This window comes from Saimiri boliviensis, chromosome 4, assembly GCF_048565385.1.
Source record: "Saimiri boliviensis isolate mSaiBol1 chromosome 4, mSaiBol1.pri, whole genome shotgun sequence".
Taxonomy (NCBI): Eukaryota; Metazoa; Chordata; class Mammalia; order Primates; family Cebidae; genus Saimiri; species Saimiri boliviensis.
The window spans coordinates 51555299-51575779 of NC_133452.1; the positions used below are offsets into that span (position 1 = coordinate 51555299).

Genomic DNA, 20481 nt, shown 5'->3' on the forward strand with positions numbered 1-20481 from the left:
TCCCTCAACATCTGGACAGCACACTCTTAGCTTATATCCAGAAATGGCCCTCAAGGGGGACATTAGTGCTCAGACCTTTAACCAGGGCAGCGCTACATGAAGGACAATAAGGACAACCTACCTAGCTCACCATGCATCATTGATGTGACCCATCCAAAGAATACAGCCTGCAGGTTGCCATGGGAACCAGAACCAGAAGCAACCAGAACCTCCTGCACCTAGACTTACGCCTTCCATGATGTTATCATGACAACTATTGAGTTAACTATGTTTACAGAATCTTATAAATAATCCTCTTTTCATTATTCTGAATTTGCTGGAAGAGTTATCTTAACTTCTTCAGACAGCCTTATACATGTACACATGAGAACTCAGCCATGCCACAGCAAAAGAAATCCTGATGTGCTGGAGCCCTGAGAGACCACATATCCTGAACTATTTTATCCTGAGATTTCACTGATATTTTATGACTAAACCTTTTTGGATGTAATTTAAGATACACTCATTGTCAGTTCACTCACGATTCTGTTTCCTCCTAAATGAATAAGTAGTGCAATATAGGTATATGCTATTTGATTTACTAAGCACAATCTAGATATTGTGTGCAGAGATAACAATGTTGCATAAAACTGATTTCATAGAAACAGGGAAATGTAAAGAGGTGAAGTAACGTTTGAGAATGCATATAAAACTGAAATAATAGAAAACTGATCTAATAATAGTATGGTTGGAGTGCTATGAAGGAATGCCAATTTTTTTTTTAATTCTCAAAAATAATGTTGAGTTTCTTTTTAGTAACACAACTTTTTTCTGATCTCTTGTGCCTTCTCTTCCGGACAGATTAGAAATCCTCGTATCATTAAAAAGATTAAGTTTTTGCATGTGCCTGAACATTATCTCTTATAGCAAATAGATGCCTGAGACACAGTCTAATATAACCTTGAAAAAATATTATTTAAACTAGAAAGAAAGAAATTATTAAGCACAATTGTTCAAGGTTTTACTTTTGTACTAATCTAGTACCCTAGAATTTCAAAGGTTTAGGCTAAAATCATCGCAGAATCTAAACAGTAAAGTTATTTTGAGATTTTTATCTCAAAATATATAAACATGAAGTTTTTTCTTCTAAGTTCTGGAGTATATGTGCAGATCTTACAGGACTGTCATACAAATACACGCATGCCATGGTGTTGTCCCCATCTCCCCATCATCTACATCAGGCATTTCTCCCAGTGCTATCCTTCCCCAGTCACCCCACCCCCACCGCCCCTCCCTTAGGATCCTACCTCCAACAGACCCCAGTGTGTGATGTTCCTCACCCTGTGCCCACATGTTCTCATTGTTCAATACCAAGCTATGAGAAAATGTGGTGTTTGGTTTTCTGTTCTAGTGTCAGTTTGCTGAGAGTGAGGGTTTCCAGATTAATCCATGTCCCTACAAAGGACACGAACTCATCATTTTTTATGGCTGCACAGTATTTAATGGTGTATATGTGCCACATTTTCCTTGTCCAGTCTATCATTGATGGGCATTTGGGTTGGTTCCAAGTCTTTGCTATTGTAAACAGTACCACTATGAACTTATATGTGTATGTGTCTTTATAAAAGAACAATTTATAATCCTTTGGGTATGTACCCAGTAATGGGATTGCCAGGTTGAAATGGTATTTCTAGTTCTAGATGCTTGAGGAGTTGCCACACAGTCTTCCATAATGGTTGAACTAATTTACACTTCCACCAACAGTGTAAAAGTCTTCCTATTTCCCCACATCCTCTCCAGCATCTGTTGTCTCCAGATGTTTTAATGATCGCCATTCTAACTGGCGTGAGATGGTATCTCAATGTGGTTTTGATTTGAATTTCTCTAATGACCAATGATGCGGAGCATTTTTTCATATGTTTGTTGTCCTCATAAATGTCTTCTTTTGAAAAGTGTCTGTTTATAACCTTCACTCACTTTTGAAGGTTTTTTTTTTTTTCTTGTAAATCTGCTTTAGTTCTTTGTAGATTCTGGGTATCAGCCCTTTGTCAGATGGGTAGATTGCAAAAATTTTTTCCCATTCTGTTGGTTGCCAGTTCACTCTAATGAGTGTTTCTTTTGCTGTGCAGAAACTCTTACATTTAATTAGATCCCATTTGTTCATTTTGGCTTTTGTTGCCATTGCTTTTGGTGTTTTAGTCATGAAGTCCTTGCCTATGCCTATGTCCTGAATGGTATTGCCTAGGTTTTTTTCTATGGTGTTAGGTCTTATGTTTAAATCTTTAATCCATCTGGAGTCAATTTTAGTGTAAAGTGTAAGGAAGGGGTCCAGTTTCTGATTTCTGCACATAGCTAGCCAGTTTTCCCAACACCATTTATTAAACAGGGAATCCTTTCCCCATTGCTTGTTTTTGTCAGGTTTGTCAAAGATCAGATGATTGTAGACATGTGGCATTGCTTCCAAGGCCTCTGTTCTGTTCCACTGGTCTATATCTCTGTTTTGGTACCAGTACCATGCTGTTTTGATTACTGTAGCCTTGTAGTATAGTTTGAAGACAGGTAGCATGAGGCCTCCAGCTTTGTAGTTTTGGCTTAGAATTGTCTTATCTATGTGGGCTCTTTTTTGGTTCCATATGGAGTTTAAGGTATTTTTTTCCAGTTCTGTGAAGAGGGTCATAGGTAGCTTGACAAGGATAGCATTGAATCTATAAGTTACTTTGGGCAGTATGGCCATTTTCATAACACTGATTCTTCCTAATCATGAGCATGGAATGTTTCTCCATCTGTTTGAGTCCTTTCTTCTGTCCTTGAGCAGTGGTTTGTAGTTCTCCTTGAAGAGGTCCTCTACATCTTTTGTTAGTTGTATTTGTAGGTATTTTATTCTCTTCGTAGCAATTGTGAATGAAATTATGCTCATGATTTGGTTCTCTGTTTTCTGTTATTGGTGCATAGGAATTCCTGTAGTTTCTGCACATTGATTTTGTATCCTGAGACTTTGTTGAAGTTGCTTATCGGTTTCAGGAGATTTTGGGCTGAGACAATGGGGTCTTCTAAATATACAATCATGTCATCTGCAAACAGAGACAATCTGACTTCCTCTTTTCCTAATTGAATACCTTTTATTTCTTTTTCTTGCCCGATTGCTCTGGCTAGAACTTCCAATACTGTATTGAATAGGAGTGGTGAGAGAGGACATCCTTGTCTAGTGCCAGATTTCAAAGGAAATACTTCTGTTTTTGCACATTCAGTATGATATTGGCTGTGGGTTTTTCACAAATAGCTTTTATTATTTTGAGATAAATTCCATTGATATATAGTTTATTGTGGGTTTTTAGTATAAAGTGCTGTTGAATTTTGTTGAAGGCTTTCTCTGCATCTATTGGGACAATCATGTGGTTTTTGTCTTTGGTTCTGTTTATGTGATGGATTATGTTTATAGATTTGCATATGTTGAACCTGCCTTGCATCCCCAGGATGAAGCCTACTTGATCATGATGGATAAGCTTTTTGATGTGCTGTTGCAGTCGGTTTGCCAGTATTTTATTGAAGATTTTTGCATCTATGTTCGTCATGGATGTTGGCCTGAAGTTTCATTTTTTAGTTGTGTCTCTGCCAGGTTTTGGTATCAGGATGATTTGGGTCTCATAAAATGAGTTAGGAAGGATTCTCTCTTTTTGTATTGTTTGGAATAATTTCAGAAGAAATGGTACCAGCTGCTCTTTGCACGTCTGGTAGAAATTGGCTGTGAATCCATATGGACCTGGATTTTTTTGGTTGGTAGGCTACTACTTGCTGGCTCAACTTCAGACTTCATTATTAGTCTACTCAAGGTTAAAACTTCCTGATTTAGTCTTGAGAGGGTGCAAGTGTCCAGGAATTTGTCAATTTCTTGCAGATTTACTGGTTTATGTGCAAAGAGTTGTTTGTAGTATCTCTGACGGTAGTATGTATTTCTGTGGAATTGGCAGTGATATCCCCTTTATCGTTTTTTACTGCATCTATTCAATTTTTCTCTGTCTCTTGTCTTTTTTATTAGTCTGGCTAGTGGTATGTCTATTTTGTTGACCTTTACAAAAAAAACAGCTCTTGGATTTATTGTTTTTTTTGAAGGGTTTTTGTGTGTGTGTGTCTCTGTCTCATTCCGTTCTGCCCTGATCTTAATTATTTCTTGTCTTCTGCTAGCTTTTTAGTTTTTTTAATCTTGTTTCTCTAGGTCTTTCAATTTTGACAATAGGATGTCAATTTTAGTCTTTCCTCACTTCTCATGTGGGTATTTATTGCTATATATTTATTGCTATAAAGTGTCTATAAAGTAGACACTGCTTTAAATGTGTCCCAGAGATTCTGGTTCATTGTGTCTTCATTCTCATTGATTTCAAAGAACATCCTTATTTCTGCCTTCATTTCATAATTATCCAGTTGTCATTCAGGAGCAAGCTGTTCAGTTTCCACATAGTTGTGTGGTTTTGAGTGTGTTTCTTAATCTGGGTTCTAATTTGATTGCACTGTAGTCTGAGAGACTGTTATCATTTCCATTGTTTTGCATTTGCTGAGGAGTGATTTACTTCCAATTATGTGGTCAATTTTAGAGTAAGTGTGATGTAGAGCTGAGAAGAATGTATATTCTAAGGATTTCGGGTAGAGTGCTATATATATGTCTATTAGATCAGCTTGGTCCAGATCTATGTTCAACTCCTGAATATCCTTGTTGATTTTCTGTCCCTTGATTTGTCTAATATTGACAGGGGAGTGTTGAAGTCTCCCACTATTATTGTGCAGGAATCTAAGTCACTTTATAGGTTGTTAAGAACTTGCTCTATGTGTCTGGGTGCTCCTGTATTTGGTGCATATACATTTAGGATAGTTAGCTCTTCTTGCTGCATTGATCCTTTTACTATTATGTAATGTCCCATTTGATCTTTGTTTGTTTAAAGTCCGTTTCATCAGAGACTAGGATTGCAACCCCTGCTTTCCCCCCCCCCCATTTGCTTGGTAAACCTTCTTCCATCCCTTTTTATTTTGAGTATATGTGTGTCTTTGCACATGTGATGCATCTCCTGAATACAGCACATTGATAGGTCTTGATTTTTTATGAATTTTATCCAATTTGCCAGTCTGTGTCTTTCAATTGGGACATTTAGGCCATTTACATTAAAGGTTAATATTGTTGTGTGTGAATTTGATTCTGCCATTTTGTTTCTGGCTGGTTGTTTTGCCCTTTAGTTGATGAAGTTTCTTCACTGCAGTTTCTTCATTGGTCTTTATCATTTGGTATGTTTTTGGAGTGGTTGGTACTGGTTGTTCCTTTCCTTGTTCAGTGCTTCCTTCAGGAGCTCTTGTAAGGCAGGTATGGTGGTGATGAAATCACTCAGCATTTGCTTGTCTGTAAAGGATTTTATTTCTCCTCCACTTACGAAGCTTAGTTTGGCTAGATATAAAATTCTGGATTGAAAGTTCTTTTCTTTAAGGATGTTGAATATTGGCCCCACTATCTACTGGCTTGTATGGTTTCTGCCAAGAGATCCTCTGTGAGTCTGATGGGCTTCCCTTTGTGGGTAACCCGACCTTTCTCTCTGGCTGCCCTTAGGATTTTTTCCGTCATTTCAACCCTGGTGAATTTGATGATTATGTGCCTTGGGGTTGCTCTTCTTGAGGAATATCTTTGTGGTGTCCTCTGTATTTTCTGGACTTGAATGTTGGCCTGCCTTTCTAGGTTGGAGAAGTCCTCCTGGATAATATCCTGAAGAGTGTTTTCCAGCTTGTATTCATTCTCTCCTTCACATTAAGGTACACCTATCAGACGTAGATTAGGTCTTTTCACATAATCCCATATTTCTTGGAGGCTTTGTTCATTTCTCTTCACTCTTTTTTCTCTATTCTTGCCTTCTCATTTTGTTTCATTGAGTTGATCTTCAATCTCTGGTATCCTTTCTTTTGCTTGATCGATTCGGCTATTGAAACTTGTGTATGCCTCGTGAAGTTCTTGTGCTGTTTTTCAGCTCCATCAAGTCGTTTATGTTCTTCTCTAAGCTGCTTATTCTAGTTAACATTTTGTCTAACCTTTTTTCAAGGTTTTTAGTTTCTTTGCATTGGGTTAGAACATGTTCGTTTAGCTCAGAGAAGTTTGTTATTATCTATCTCCTGAAGCCTGCTTCTGTCAATTCGTCAAACTCATTCTCCATCCTGTTTTGTTCCCTTGCTGGTGAGGAGTTGTGATCCCTTGGAGAAGGATAGGTGTTCTGGTCTTTGATGATTTTATCATTTTTGTGCTAGTTTCTTCCCATCTTTGTGGGTTTATCTACCTTTGATCTTTGATGTTGGTGACTTTGGATGGGGGTCTCTGAGTGGACATCCTTTCTGTTGATGTTGAAGCTATTTCTTTTTGTTTTTTAGTTTTCCTTCTAACAGTCAGGCCCCTCAGCTGTAGGACTGCTAGAGGTCCACTCCAGACCTTGCTTGCCTAGGAATCACCCACATAGGGTGTAGAACAACCAGGACTGCTGCCTGATCTTTCCTCTGGTAGCTTCTTCCCAGAAGGGTACCCACCAGGTGTTAGCCTGAGTTCTCCCATATGAGGCATTTTTTTTTGTTATTCAGGAGTCAAGCAGCCACTTCAGGAGGCAGTCTGTCCCTTGTCTGCCTGCAGAGGCACTGCTGGGCTGCCTCAGACTCAGCCAGTCTGCTCTGTAGGCTTCCTCTGGCTTTTCTTTACACAGGTGAGATTAGGCCCACCATCATAATGGCTGACACCCTTCCCCACACTGAGCTAGATCATCCGGGGTTGAGCTTGGACTGATATGCTGGCTGTGAAAATCTCAAATGAAAGGGCTTCAGTTTGCTTGTCTTTGTTGGGGTGGGACCTGTCAAGCCATATCACCTGTCTCCCTTATTCAGCTATCCCTTTCCTGGGGGGACCAGTAGATCCATTCCGCAGGCGCTCTTGGTGCTAGTCGAAAATTCTGCCCAGATCTCTGCTGACAACTTGCAACACTCAGCCAGCCAGAGCTGTCGCTCAGATCTGTGTTGGTAACTCATGGTGCTTTTCAGCCCAGCAGTATTCTCCTGGACTGTGGGTTGCAATGGCCATGGGAGAAACGCAGTATCTAAACCAGAGTCAAAGGGGGAAAATCCCCGATCCTCCATCCAATTGCATTTCCTGGGTGGGGCAGCATCCTGCCCTGCCTCATTTTGCCGTCCTTGGGTTACACTCACTGTCCAACCCATCCCATTGAAATGAATCTGGTACCTAGGTTGTAAATGCAGAGATCATTTGCCTTCTGCATCTCTCTCACTGGGAACTGTGCTCTGGAGCTGTTCCTATTCAGCCATCTTGGCGGAAGTTCCCCAGAGGTGAAGTGTTATTAGTCTTCTCTTAAATGAGGGTATTTCAAAAAAAAAAAATCACATTAAATAGACAACTATTTATATACAAAAAATATGAAGAAATTAAATACACGTGATATTCTTTGTAATGTTGCATCAGCCACGGAGAGCACTTATTTCTAGAAACATGGAAAATGGCATTAATGAATACTCCCCTCTGCTGATATTTTATTTCATTTATAATTTATTCAATAATAATTTGCTCTTGTGAAAAATGGAAAATATGTATTTTCTTTTCTCCCATACACACTTTCAAATAAAGAATGCTGTGATGATTTACAATGCCATATAATCCATCCAAACTATCAAAATGTCCAAGTAAAATGGATTTGGCCATTTTTAAATTAGAACTTTGAATATGACTGCCCTTTGTACATGTGAAAATCTAAGTTCATTCATTACTTCATTCATTCAATAAATACTTATTTAGCACTTGCCATTTGTCAGGTCCTAGGTGTAAGGTACAAAAGACAACATCCCTACCTCATTGAACTTAACTTTGGGTGGAATTCATGAAGGTCCTCATTGGTACTTAGCAAAACATTTGCATATATTTGTCCAACTTAGTTTTCTAATAGGAAAATACATGCTCAGCTTTATCACACCTTCCAGTGGTAAAAACGGCAGAAAGAAAATGTTTATTTAATGAAGGAACATGAGTATTGACGCTATTCACCAGTTAAAAAAATCTGCCTTGCAAAATAGTAAACTCTGTGTCCCTGTTATTATTCTAGTAGTAAGAGAAAACTCAAGCTGGAGGATGTTGGGAAGTCAAAATATTGCATAGGAGATTCCTACATTAGTTGAGAACTCAGCAGAGATGGTCCCAAGGATGTATTCTTCTAATTCAAGGAGTACTGATATTAAATTTTACTTACGGATTGACATGTCAACCACATGAGTGATAGGCATTGGCACTAATTTCATAACATTTTAAATTGCATTAATTGGTTTGCTTGAAAACTGAAGGAAAACAGGCATGTAAATTTCTGACACAGAAATGATTCAATAAGATGTGTGTGTGTGTGTGTATATATATATATATATATATATATATATATATATATATATTCATCTGTTATAGCTTTTTGGGGATCCCTAAGCATTCTGATGAAATTTAACCCACCAAATAATTCATGTCAATGAACAGGCATTCCCCAGTTAACAATATTTTATTCTAATATTTTTTCACAAGTGAAGCATAGTAGCTTTGGAGACAGATGGAATTCAAATCCCAATGCCAACAATATCAGCCACAAGGCCTTGAAAACATAACTTGCCCTCTGAACTTCAGTTTTATTTTCCTATAAAATAGGGCTACTAATTAATAGCGTCCATCTCATAAGGTTATAGTAAGGATTTGCACAGTCCAAAAATAGCTCTTGTGAGGTCTATGAATGCTGTGGAAGGGAAAATGGCTCCCAAAAGCTATCCATATCCTAATCCCTGGAATATGTTATGTTACATGGCAAAAAAAAAAAAAAAAAACTTTGCAAATGGAATGATGGTTATGGAACTTAAAATTGGGATGTTATCCTGGATGATCCAGGTAAACCCAGCCTAATCACAGGAGCTCTTGAGAGAATTTTCTCTGGCTGGAGTCAGATGCAGCAGAAAGGAAAGTCAAAGAGATTTAAAGTACAACATTCTCTGCAATGTAACATTGCTGGTGAGGATGGAGGGGGCAATGTGGTAAGAAATGCAGGTGGCCTTTGAGAGAGGGTCCTGGCTTACAGGCAGCAAAGCAACTAGGACCTGAGTCCTGCAACCACAAGGAACTTAATTCTGCCAACAACCTGAACAAGCTTAGAAGTGGATTCTCCCCTAGTGTCTTCAGAAAAGAGCTCAAGCCAGCTAACACCTTGATTTCTGTCTTTTGAGACACATTACAGAGAAAACATCTAAGCCCACTCAGACTTAGGACCCTAAGAACTGTGAAGTAACAAATTTGCAATGTTTTAAGTCACTAAGTGTCTGGTAATTTGTTACACCAGTGCTAGAAAACAAACACACTTTGGACTTGCCCCGGGACTGGAGTTGCCTGCCCTTTCTGTCACCTTTATTTGCAGCAAATTGGAATTGAGGATGTGTCATGGACAAATGTCTTCCTGTGAAGGAAACAGGAACTCAATTAAAGGCAAAGAAGGGGAAGACAACTGTCAAGAGTAAGACTGCTCAGATTTCTAGAGTTTTCTTCAGGCTGGGATCTAAATTATGTTATAATTATGAGCAGGTGAAAGCCAAGTTGTTCTCTAGGAATACAGAAAAGTTCTCAAAGAATTAGTCCACAATCATTTGTTGTACTTGAATTAAGCTGAAAGATATAAAAAGACTTCCTCCTTGCTCACTTCTATATCTGTAATACCCACCATACAGTAACTGCTCAATAAAAACCTATTAACTGTTTACATGAAAGAATATTTACAATGACTGAAAATAGGAAACTATTATTATGCTTTTCCTTTACCAGGTACTTCCATAAAATTATCAGTTTAAGGAACTGCTATAATTTCAAAAAAATTCAAATTTACTTTGGCTAAAGATTATGAAGACCATGTGGTTAAGAGTAAACATTACCATAGGAAGCCACATGTCCAAGCAGTGATTCGAGAGTAGGTGGCTAAAGAAGGATGCTGCTGTTCAGGCTCCAGAAGAGCTAAATGCATGTTGGCTATGCCCCAGCTCTGGCCAGGCACCCATGAGGGCAGAAAGAGCATGTTTCTATGGATTGGCTCATTAGGCTAATGGGCTGTTGGCACTTCTCTCCCAGGGCAGTTGAAACTTCTGAGGCTGACTGAGCAGGAAGAGAGAGCTCCCAGATCCCTTGTGATAAACGGGGTCTGTGGCTTTCTTTGCATGAATGGCTGCATTATGTGCAGATGTTCAGTGCACTTCCACAAGCTTTTATGGATGAATAAGTGGCATCATTATGGTGTGATTTGACCAGAAATGAAGCATGGCCCAATGCCATCTGCAAAATCCTATCTTTCTGATAGAGATTGTAGAGGGGTGAAGCTAATGAAACTGAAGTACTCTTCAGAGATACTGATGACTGCTAGAAAGACTATCAATTAATTTCAAAATAAGAAATTGAATTTCTCTCTGCACAATTCTAGTGTGAAAAATCTTTCACTCTATTTCTTCATGGCATTTAAAAAAGTAATTATAAGCCATTCCATTAAAAAAATCTCTCATAGAGAAATAAATGGAGCTGAATAGCAAGCATTTCTAATGTCTATAAAAGTCAGCAATTTCTCTCAGTCAGAAAGGCATATTATGTACAGAGTAATCAAACTTCCTAATTGGGTTTCTCTGTGACCAAAATCTTCATACCTGCTTAGCCGAGGAGACAAAGAATAGATTTCATGTTTATCAAACTATAACTGAGAGAAGGTGAGAGGCAAGAAGAACAAGAATGCAAAGGAAAGAAATAGGGAATACAAAAGGAGTGGTTGGAAAGTTCACATCTGCTCCAATGTGTAGGATATATCAGAATATTAAAAAAGAACACAGAATCAGAACAATTTTTTGGTTGACGTTTTAGACCATCCTTTTTCATTTCCCAAACTCAAGAACTGAATAAATTCAATGATGTCAAATACCTCATAAGTGAAAATGAGCAATACTTTGTGTAAAACAGAAAACAATTACAAGTCAGAGAGTATATAAGAGGTTAAAACAATGGAAAAGAAGAAAGAAAAAATATTTTTGTAAACCTAGAAAAAACTCTGCTTGAATGCTAGATCTCAGGATGGGAAAAGCTTTCTACAAAATGAACAAATTGAAACAATGTATTAATAATTTTAGCTATATTAATTTAAATATTTCTATGTCAAATATGCTATAACATTAAAAGCAAAGAAAAACAGAGATAAGAGGATCCAAGATGGCTGAATAGGAAGAGCTCTGGAGTGCAGTTCCCAGCAAGAACAATGAAGAGGGTGAGTGCCCACTGCATTTCCAAACACTGTCCACAGACCAGGAGATTCTGGGCCAAAAAACACCACAAGTTTTCAACATGGCAGTTTCAGCCAGTGCCAGGTTGATGCAAAGAAACTCACACAAATCTGGGTGGCCATTTCAACTGATGCAGCCTGGGAGACCAGAGCTGCCCATTCAACTGAAAGGGAGGGGCTGAGACAGGGAGCCAGGTGATCTGGCTAGGTGGGTACCACCCTCGTAAAACAAGCAATCTAAAATGCTCTGCATTGAGAGTTTCGCAGCAAGCGCAGCTGGACCCTGGATGGTTCAGCTCAGTGGAGGGAAGGGGGCAACCACCACTACCAAGGCAGTTCACACAGCAGCTGCACAGAGCTTGCGGAAGCTCACCAATGCTGCTGGCAGACTGTGACTAGACTACTCTGTGTGGGGTAGGGCATCTATGAAAAACTGCAGCAGCACCTCAGGAACTTATAAATAAAGTCAACCTTCCTAGGACAGAGCACCAGGGAAAAGAGGCAGTTATAAGTTAGCTGCAGCAGACTTAAAGGTACCTGCCCAGCAGCTCTGCACGGAACAACGGAGCTGCCAGCACAGCACTTGAGCTCATATAAGGGACAGACTGTCTCCTCAAGCAGCTTCCCAACCCTTGTATACCCAAAGAGATACCTCATAAAGAAGAGCTCAGGCAGACATCTGGCAGGTACTCTTCTGGGACAAAGATAACAGAAGAAGAAACTGGAAGCAACTCTTACTGTTCTGCAGCCCCCATAGGTGATCCCCAGAGAAGCAGGGTCTGGAGTGGAAATCCAGCAGTCCTGCAGCAGACGGGACAGACTGTTAGAAGGAAAACTAAGAAACAGAAAGAAATAGCTTCAACATCAACAAAAACTACAAAGACCACAGTTAGATAAAGCCACTAAGATCGGAAGAAACCAGGGCAAAAAGCATGAAAACACCAAAAATCAGAATGTGTCTCCTCCTCCAAGGCATTGCAACTGCTCACCAGCTAGGGATCGAACATGGATGGAGAATGAATCTGATGAGTTGACAGAAACAGGCTTCAGAAGGTGGGTAATAACAAACCTCTCAGAGCTAAACAAACATGTGCTAACCCAATGCAAATAAACCAAGAACTTTGGAAAAAGGTTAGATGAGATGCTAACTAGAATAAACAGCTTAGAGAAGAATACAAAAGAATGAATGGAGCTGAAAACCACAGCACAGGAACTTCATGAAGCATACACAAGTTTCAATAGCCAAATTGACAAAGCACAGGAAAGGATATCAGAGATTGAAGATCAACTCAATGAAATAAAATGTGAAGGTAAGAATAGAGAAAAAAGAGTGAAAAGAAATGAACAAAGTCTCCAAGAAATATGGGATTATGTGAAAAGACCTAATCTACGTCTGATAGGTGTACCTGAATGTGAAGGAGAGAATGAATCCAAGCTGGAAAACACTCTTCAGGATATTATCCAGGAGGACTTCTCCAACCTAGAAAGGCAGGCCAACACTCAAGTCCAGAAAATACAGAGGACATCACAAAGATACTCCTCAAGAAGAACAACCCCAAAGCACATAATCATCAAATTCACCAGGGTTGAAATGAAGGAAAAAATCCTAAGCGCAGCCAGAGAGAAAGGTCGGGTTATCCACAAAGGGAAGCCCATCAGACTCACAGAGGATCTCTTGGTAGAAACTCTACAAGCCAGAAGGGAGTGGGGGCCAATATTCAACATCCTTAAAGAAAAGAACTTTCAATCCAGAATTTCATATACAGCCAAAATAAGCTTCATAAGCAAAGGAGAAAGAAAATCCTTTATGGACAAGCCAATGCTGAAGAGATTTAATCACCACTAGCACTGCCTTTCAAAAGCTCCTGAAAGAAGTACTAAACAAGGAAAGGAACAACCAGTACCAGACACTCCAAAACCATACCAAATAGTAAAGACTATTGATACAATGAAGAAAATGCATCAACTAATGGACAAAACATCCAGCTAGCATCAATATGGCAGGATCAAACTCACATATAACAATATTATCCTTAAATGTAAACAGCCTAAATGCCCCAATAGAAAGACACAGACTGGCAAATTGGATAAAATTCATAAAAAGTCAAGACCCATCAGTGTGCTGTATTCAGAAAACCCATCTCATGTGCAAGGACACACATAGGCTCAAAATAAAGGGATGAAGGAAGATTTATCAAGCAAATGGAGAGCAAAAAAAAAGCAGGAGTTGCAATCCTAGTCTCTGATAAAATGGACTTTAAGCCAACAAATATCAAACGAGACAAAGAAGGGCATTACATAATGGTACAAGGATCAATGCATCAAGAAGAGCTAACAATCCTAAATATATATGCAGCCAATATTGGAGCACCCAGGTACATAAAGCCAGTTCTTAATGACCAACAAACAGACTTAGACTCCCACACAATAATAGTGGAGACTTTAACATTCCACTGTCAATATTAGACAGATAAACAAGACAAAAAATTAGCAAGGCTATCCAGAAACTTGAACTCAGATCTGGAACAAGAGGACCTAATAGACATCTACAGAAATCTCCACCCCAAATCCTCAGAATATACATTCTTTTCAGCACTGCATTGCATGTACTCTAAAATTGACCACGTAATTGGAAGTAAATTGCCCCTCAGCAAATGTAAAAGAACGGAAATAACAGTCTCTCAGATCACAGTGCAATCAAATTAGAACTCAGAATTAAGAAACTAACTCAGAACCACACAGCTTCATGGAAACTGAACAACTGGCTCCTGAATGTTGACTGGATAAACAAAGAAATGAAGGCAGAAATAAAGATGTTCTTTGAAACCAATGAGAATGAAGACACAACGTACCAGAATCTCTGGGACACATTTAAAGCAGTGTCTAGAGGGAAATTTATAGCAATAAATGCCCACATGAGAAATGATAAAAGATCTAAACTCGAAACCCTATCACCTAGGAGCAAGATTAAAAAAAAAAAAAACAAAAACAAAAAACGCAAAAACTAGCAGAAGACAAGAAATAACTAAGATCAGAGCAGAATTGAAGAAGAGAGAGACACAAAAAAACATTCAAAAAATCAATAAATCCAGGAGCTGGTTTTTGAAAAGATCAACAAAATAGACCTATAGCCAAATTAATAAAAAAGAGAAGGGAGAAGAATCAAATAGATGCAATAAAAAACGATAAAGGGGATATCACCACCAATTCTGCAGAATTACAAACTACCATCAGAGATTACTACAAACAATGCTATGCACATAAACCAGTAAATCTGGAAGAAGTGGATAAATTCATGGACACTTGCACCCTCCCAAGCCTAAACCAGGAATTTGAAACCTTGAACAGACCAAGAACAGGGGCTGAAATTGAGGTGGCAATTAATAGCCTACCAACCAAAAAAAAAAAAAAAAAAGTCCAGGTCCAGACAGGTTCATAGCTGAATTCTACCAGATGTACAAACAGGAGTTGGTACCATGCCTTCTGAAACTATTCCAAACAATCCCAAAAGAGGGAATCCTTCCCAAATCATTTTATGAGACCAACATCATCCTGATACCAAAACCCAGCAGAGATGCAATTAAAAAAAAAAAAAAAAAACTTCAGGCCAATATCCATGAGGAACACAGACGCAAAAATCTTCAATAAAATACTGGTAAACCAACTGCCACAGCATACCAAAAAGCTTATCCATCACAATCAAGTAGGCTGCATTCCACATACACAAGACTATAAATGTAATCCACTACATAAACAGAATGAAAGATAAAAACCACATGATTATCTTAATAGATACAGAGAAGGCCTTTGACAAAATTGAACAGCACTTTATGCTAAAAATTCTCAATAAACTAGTTATCAATGGAATGTATCTCAAAACAATAAAAGTTATTTACGACAAACCAACAGCCAATATCATACCGAATGGGCAAAAACTGGAAGCATTCCCTTTGAAATCTGGCACTAGACAAGAACGTCCTCTCTCACTACTCCTATTCAATACAGTATTGGAAGTTCTAGCCAGAGCAATCGGGCAAGAAAAAGAAATAAAAGGTATTCAATTAGGAAAAGAGGAAGTCAGATTGTCTCTGTTTGCAGATGACATGATTGTATATTTAGAAGACCCCATTGTCTCAGCCCAAAATCTCCTGAAACTGATAAGCAACTTCAGCAAAGTCTCAGGATACAAAATCAATGTGCAGAAACTACAGGCATTCCTATGCACCAATAACAGAAAACAGAGAGCCAAATCATGAGCATAATTTCATTCACAATTGCTACAAAGAGAATAAAATACCTAGAAATGCAACTTTAAAAGGATGTAGAGGACCTCTTCAAGGAGAACAACAAACCATTGCTCAATTAAAGAAGAGAGGACTCAAACAGATGGGGAAACATTCCATGCACGTGGATAAGAAGAATCAATATTGTGAAAATGGCCACACTGCCCAAAGTAATTTATAGATTCAATGCTATCCCTATCAAGCTACCAATGACCTTCTTCACGGAACTGAAAAAAAAAAAAACACCTTAAACTTCATATGAAACCAAAAGAGAGCCCACACAGCCAATACAATTCTAAGCAAAAAGAACAAAGCTGGAGGCATCACGCTACCTGATTTCAAACTATACTAAAGACTACAGTAATCAAAACAGCATGATACTAATACCAAAACAGAGATATAGACCAATAGAACAGAACAGAGACCTTGGAGGCAATACTACACATCTGCAACCATCTCATCTTTGACATTTAGCAAAAACAAGCATTGGGGAAAGGATTCCCTGTTTAATAAATGGTGTTGGGAAAACTGGCTAGCAGTGTGCAGAAAGCAGAAACTGGACCCCTTCCTGACAACTTACACTAAAATTAACTCCAGATGAATTAAAGACTTAAACATAAGACCTAACACCATAAAAACCCTAGAAGAAAACTTTGGTAAAACCATTCAGGACATAGGCATAGGCAAGGACTCCATGACTAAAACACTAAAAGCATTGGCAACAAAAGCCATAATAGACAAATGGGACCTAATTAAACTCCAGAGCTTCTGTACAGCAAAAGAAACAATCATTAGAATGAACTGGCAACCAATAGAATGGGGAAAAAAATTTGCATTCTAACCATCTGACAAAAGACTAATACCCAGAATCTACAAAGAACTAAAAAAGATTTACAAGAACAAAACAAACCCATCCAAAAGTGGGCGAAGAACATGAACACTTTTCAAAAGAAGACATACATGAGGCCAAGAAACATGAAAAAATGCTCATCATCACTGGTCATTAGAGAAATGCAAATCCAAACTATATTGAGATACCATCTCACACCAGTTAGAATGGTGATCATTAAAAAATCTGGAGACAACAGATACTGGAGAGGATGTGGAGAAATAGGAACATTTTTACACTGTTGGTGGGAGTGTAAACTAGTTCAACCATTGTGGAAGACAGTGTGGTGCTTCCTCAAGGACCTAGAAATAGAAATACCATTAAGACCCAGCAATCCCATTACCAGGTATATACCCAAAGGACTATAAATCGTTGTATTATAAAGACACATGCACACGTATGTTTATTGTGGCACCATTGTTTACAATATCAAAGACCTGAACCAACCCAAATGCCCATTAATGATAGACTGGACAAGGAAAATGCGGCACATATACACCATGCAATACTATGCAGCCATAAAAAATGATGAGTTAGTGTCCTTTGTAGGGATATAGATAAATCTGGAAACCATCATTTGCAGCAAACTGACACAAGAACAGAAAATCAAACACCACATGTTCCCACTTATAGGCAGGTGTTGAACAATGAGAATACACAGACAAAGGGAGGGGAGCATCACACACAGGGGTCTGTTTTGGGGGAGCCAAGGGAAGGACAGCGGGGAGTGGGAAGGTCTGGGAGGGATAATATGGGGAGAAATGCCTGATGTAGGTGATGAGGGGATGGAGGCAGCAAACCACATTGCCATGTGTGTACCTATGCAACAATCCTGCATGATCTGTACGTGTACCCCAGAACCTAAAGTACAATTTAAAAAAAAAGAAAACCAGAGATAAAATGTTTCCAACAAAAATAAATTATTTGATATCCTTAATATAGAGATAGAGCTTACAAAAGTTTTGGTATCATGAGAAAAAAATGTTCAGTTGGACATAAACAGAGACATTTTTAAGTGGTCACTAAATATATTTTTTAAAATGTATCCCACTACTAATTTAAAAAGTATAAAATAAAACAAGATACTATTTTCTATCAAATAAAAGAAGTTTTTTATTCCTTGTTAAAATTATACAACTTTGGATTGTCAAAGGTACCAAGAGACAGACTTGCCAGCAGGCATACAAAACAGATCCAAGTGACGAACAAAAATAAAAATCAGAAATGGATTAAAAGACGTATGCAGCAGGCTGTTCATAAAACCTTATTTAAGCATATGAAACTAGAAACATGTGGAGACTAGTTAATTATAACCATGGCTCAGCCATTGAAAGTGTCTTCAAAGATTTCTTAAAGGCATGAGAATGTTTTCGTGGTATGACAAGAAAAAACATCAAGATTAAAAAAAAGAAATCTCCATGTTCAGTACTCAAAGTTAATTACAAAATTTATTTTTATCTATATAAGAAAGTCCTAGAAGTATATACACCAAAATACAAAGAGTGGTTGTCTTTGGGTTGTGGAAAGGAGAGGTAGAACTTGATTACTCAGCAGGAGGCCGGAGTACCAACAGAAGAGTTTTGTTTTGTTTTGTTTTGTTTTTTCTGAAACAACTTCATAATTGAAAAAAAAAAAAAGCAATGAATTAGTCATCATGTGCAAAATCATATTACAATTGTACTTTTTTACATTTACTGTGCAATTTAGTATAGTTTTCATTTTAAAATACAAATGTGGGTTGAGGGCACTATATTCTACCCACTGCTTCATGACCTTGAATATCTTGATCTGTTCCTAGTTACAAATAATTTGTACTTTCTTCTTTCTTGCACTTTCAGTAAATTCTGCTATTAAAATATTCACTTAGTTTTTTAATCAGAAAAAAAATTAAGAACTGCCAAACCATTCACTTTACACTCTCTTTTTTTATATATATTTGGTGGACAATACCACTAATCTTCAAAAGTTGACCAAATCTCATTAAGGCCCGGTCATTTATGAAGACTTACAGCAGAACCAGCTGCAGACTGGTGGATGGAGCCAACACTCCAACTGCAGCTAATACAGAGACACCAGCCACCCCGGCTGGGTCTGGGTCTTCTCTCATCTCTCCATACAATCTCTCTGCTCTTAATACCCCAAACCTTTAACTCTTCATAAAAGCAAGACTTGATTTGAAAAGGACAAAGGCCTTCTTCTTCACCTTCTTTTACACACCTTCTGATACCTAGCATGGGGCTCAGTACCAAGTAGGCACTTGCTCACAGAATAATTCTTTTTTGTTTGTTTGTTTGTTGAGATGGAATCTCGCTCTGTTGCCCAGGCTGGAGTGCAGTGGCACAATCTCGGCTCACTGCAACCTCCACCTCCTGGGTTCAAACAATTCTCCTGCCTCAGTTCCCCGAGTAACTGGGATTACAGGCGTCCACCAACACGCCCGGCTAAACGTTTTGTATTTTAGTAGAGACGGGGTTTCACTGTGTTGTCCAGGCTGGTCTTGAACTCCTAACCTTGTGATCTGCCCGCCTCGGCCTCCAAAAATGCTGGGATTATAGGCCTGAGCCACTGCGCCTGGACACTACTTGCTCACAGAGTCATTCTAAGAACAAATGAGCTGTTGTACAGGCAATCACTCTGTAAAATGCAAATTGCAATGCAAATGCAAATAAGGAGCAACTGATGAGTTACCTTGAGCTGTACTATTTTGTGCAACAGAATGTCCTATTTCTTCTTCAAATTTTGAAATTATTGAAATAATACATTTCTTCAGTTACCTAATAACTTCCATGGAAATCTACCACTAGATAAACCAGAGAAGACATTACACTGGGGAGTGGAAAGGATGGAGAAGTATATGGTGAAAATACAGCCTAAGTGTGAAATTCTTGTCTAAAACTACTCACACTTCCCAGTGGCCTCCAGCATGAGACAGAAGTTCTTTAGCATACAGGTCTAGTTATTTCCTAGAGAAAATAACTGTGACGCCAAAGCTCAGGATTCAGAATTCTAGTTATGGAGCAAAATGCAGAAGTACACTGGAATGAAAGATGATCATCTGATGCCTTTTTAAAATTTTTTTTTTTTTTTTTTTTTTTTTTTTTTTTTTTTTGAGACGAAGTTTCGCTCTTGTTACCCAGGCTGGAGTGTAATGGCGCGATCTCGGCTCACCGCAACCTCCGCCTCCTGGGTTCAGGCAATTCTCCTGCCTCAGCCTCCTGAGTAGCTGGGATTACAGGCATGCACCACCATGCCCAGCTATTTTTTTTTTTGTATTTTTAGTAGAGACGGGGTTTCACCATGTTGACCAGGATGGTCTCGATCTCTTGACCTTGTGATCCACCCGCCTCAGCCTCCCAAAGTGCTGGGATTACAGGCTTGAGCCACCGCGCCCAGCCTAAAAATTTTTAAATAATTCATTATTTTAAATAATGGAGATCATCCATTTAGCCACATTTAACCAAGGGAAATAAAAACTGTCAGCTGCCATTCTGAATCAGATATTCAGGCAGAAAGAAAATACTGAATCTAGGTGCTTCACTCTCAGAATCATATGCTAAGTTGGACTCAGTTCTGCTATCAAAAAAAAAGCACATACCACATATATATAGTTTTATTTATATTGCAAATTGCAAATTTGATAAACATTGTTATTTCTCCGACCACATGAACTTGATATTTCTGTGAGGGCCTTGCTAGAAAATCAAGTTACAGGCTTTGCTCTAGTCTTTGTTCTTTTCCCTTTCTTAAAGTGTAACAAAGCTTTATTAGTTTTCTTTTAATATTCAGTGCTTTACTTTATTCTAACTATAAATTTGTATCTATTCACTGAAAAAATGAATTATATCCAACATTAAGTTTAGTAATTGTTCCCAGTGTTAGGGTATTTACCTTTAAATGCTGTACTTAGAATTTAAAAAATATATTAATAAAATAGCAAATCATTTATAAATTCAGAAATTACAGTCCAATTTCCATTTTTAAAACTCCCTCA

At 38.3% G+C, this 20481-nt stretch overlaps 1 protein-coding gene across 1 annotated transcript in view; it reads right to left on the bottom strand.

Annotated features, from left to right (window-relative positions):
* Window positions 1-20481, bottom strand: part of SLC35F1 (solute carrier family 35 member F1) — a 419806-nt gene that overhangs the window by 315768 nt on the left and 83557 nt on the right. The gene's annotated exons all lie outside the window — the stretch shown is intronic.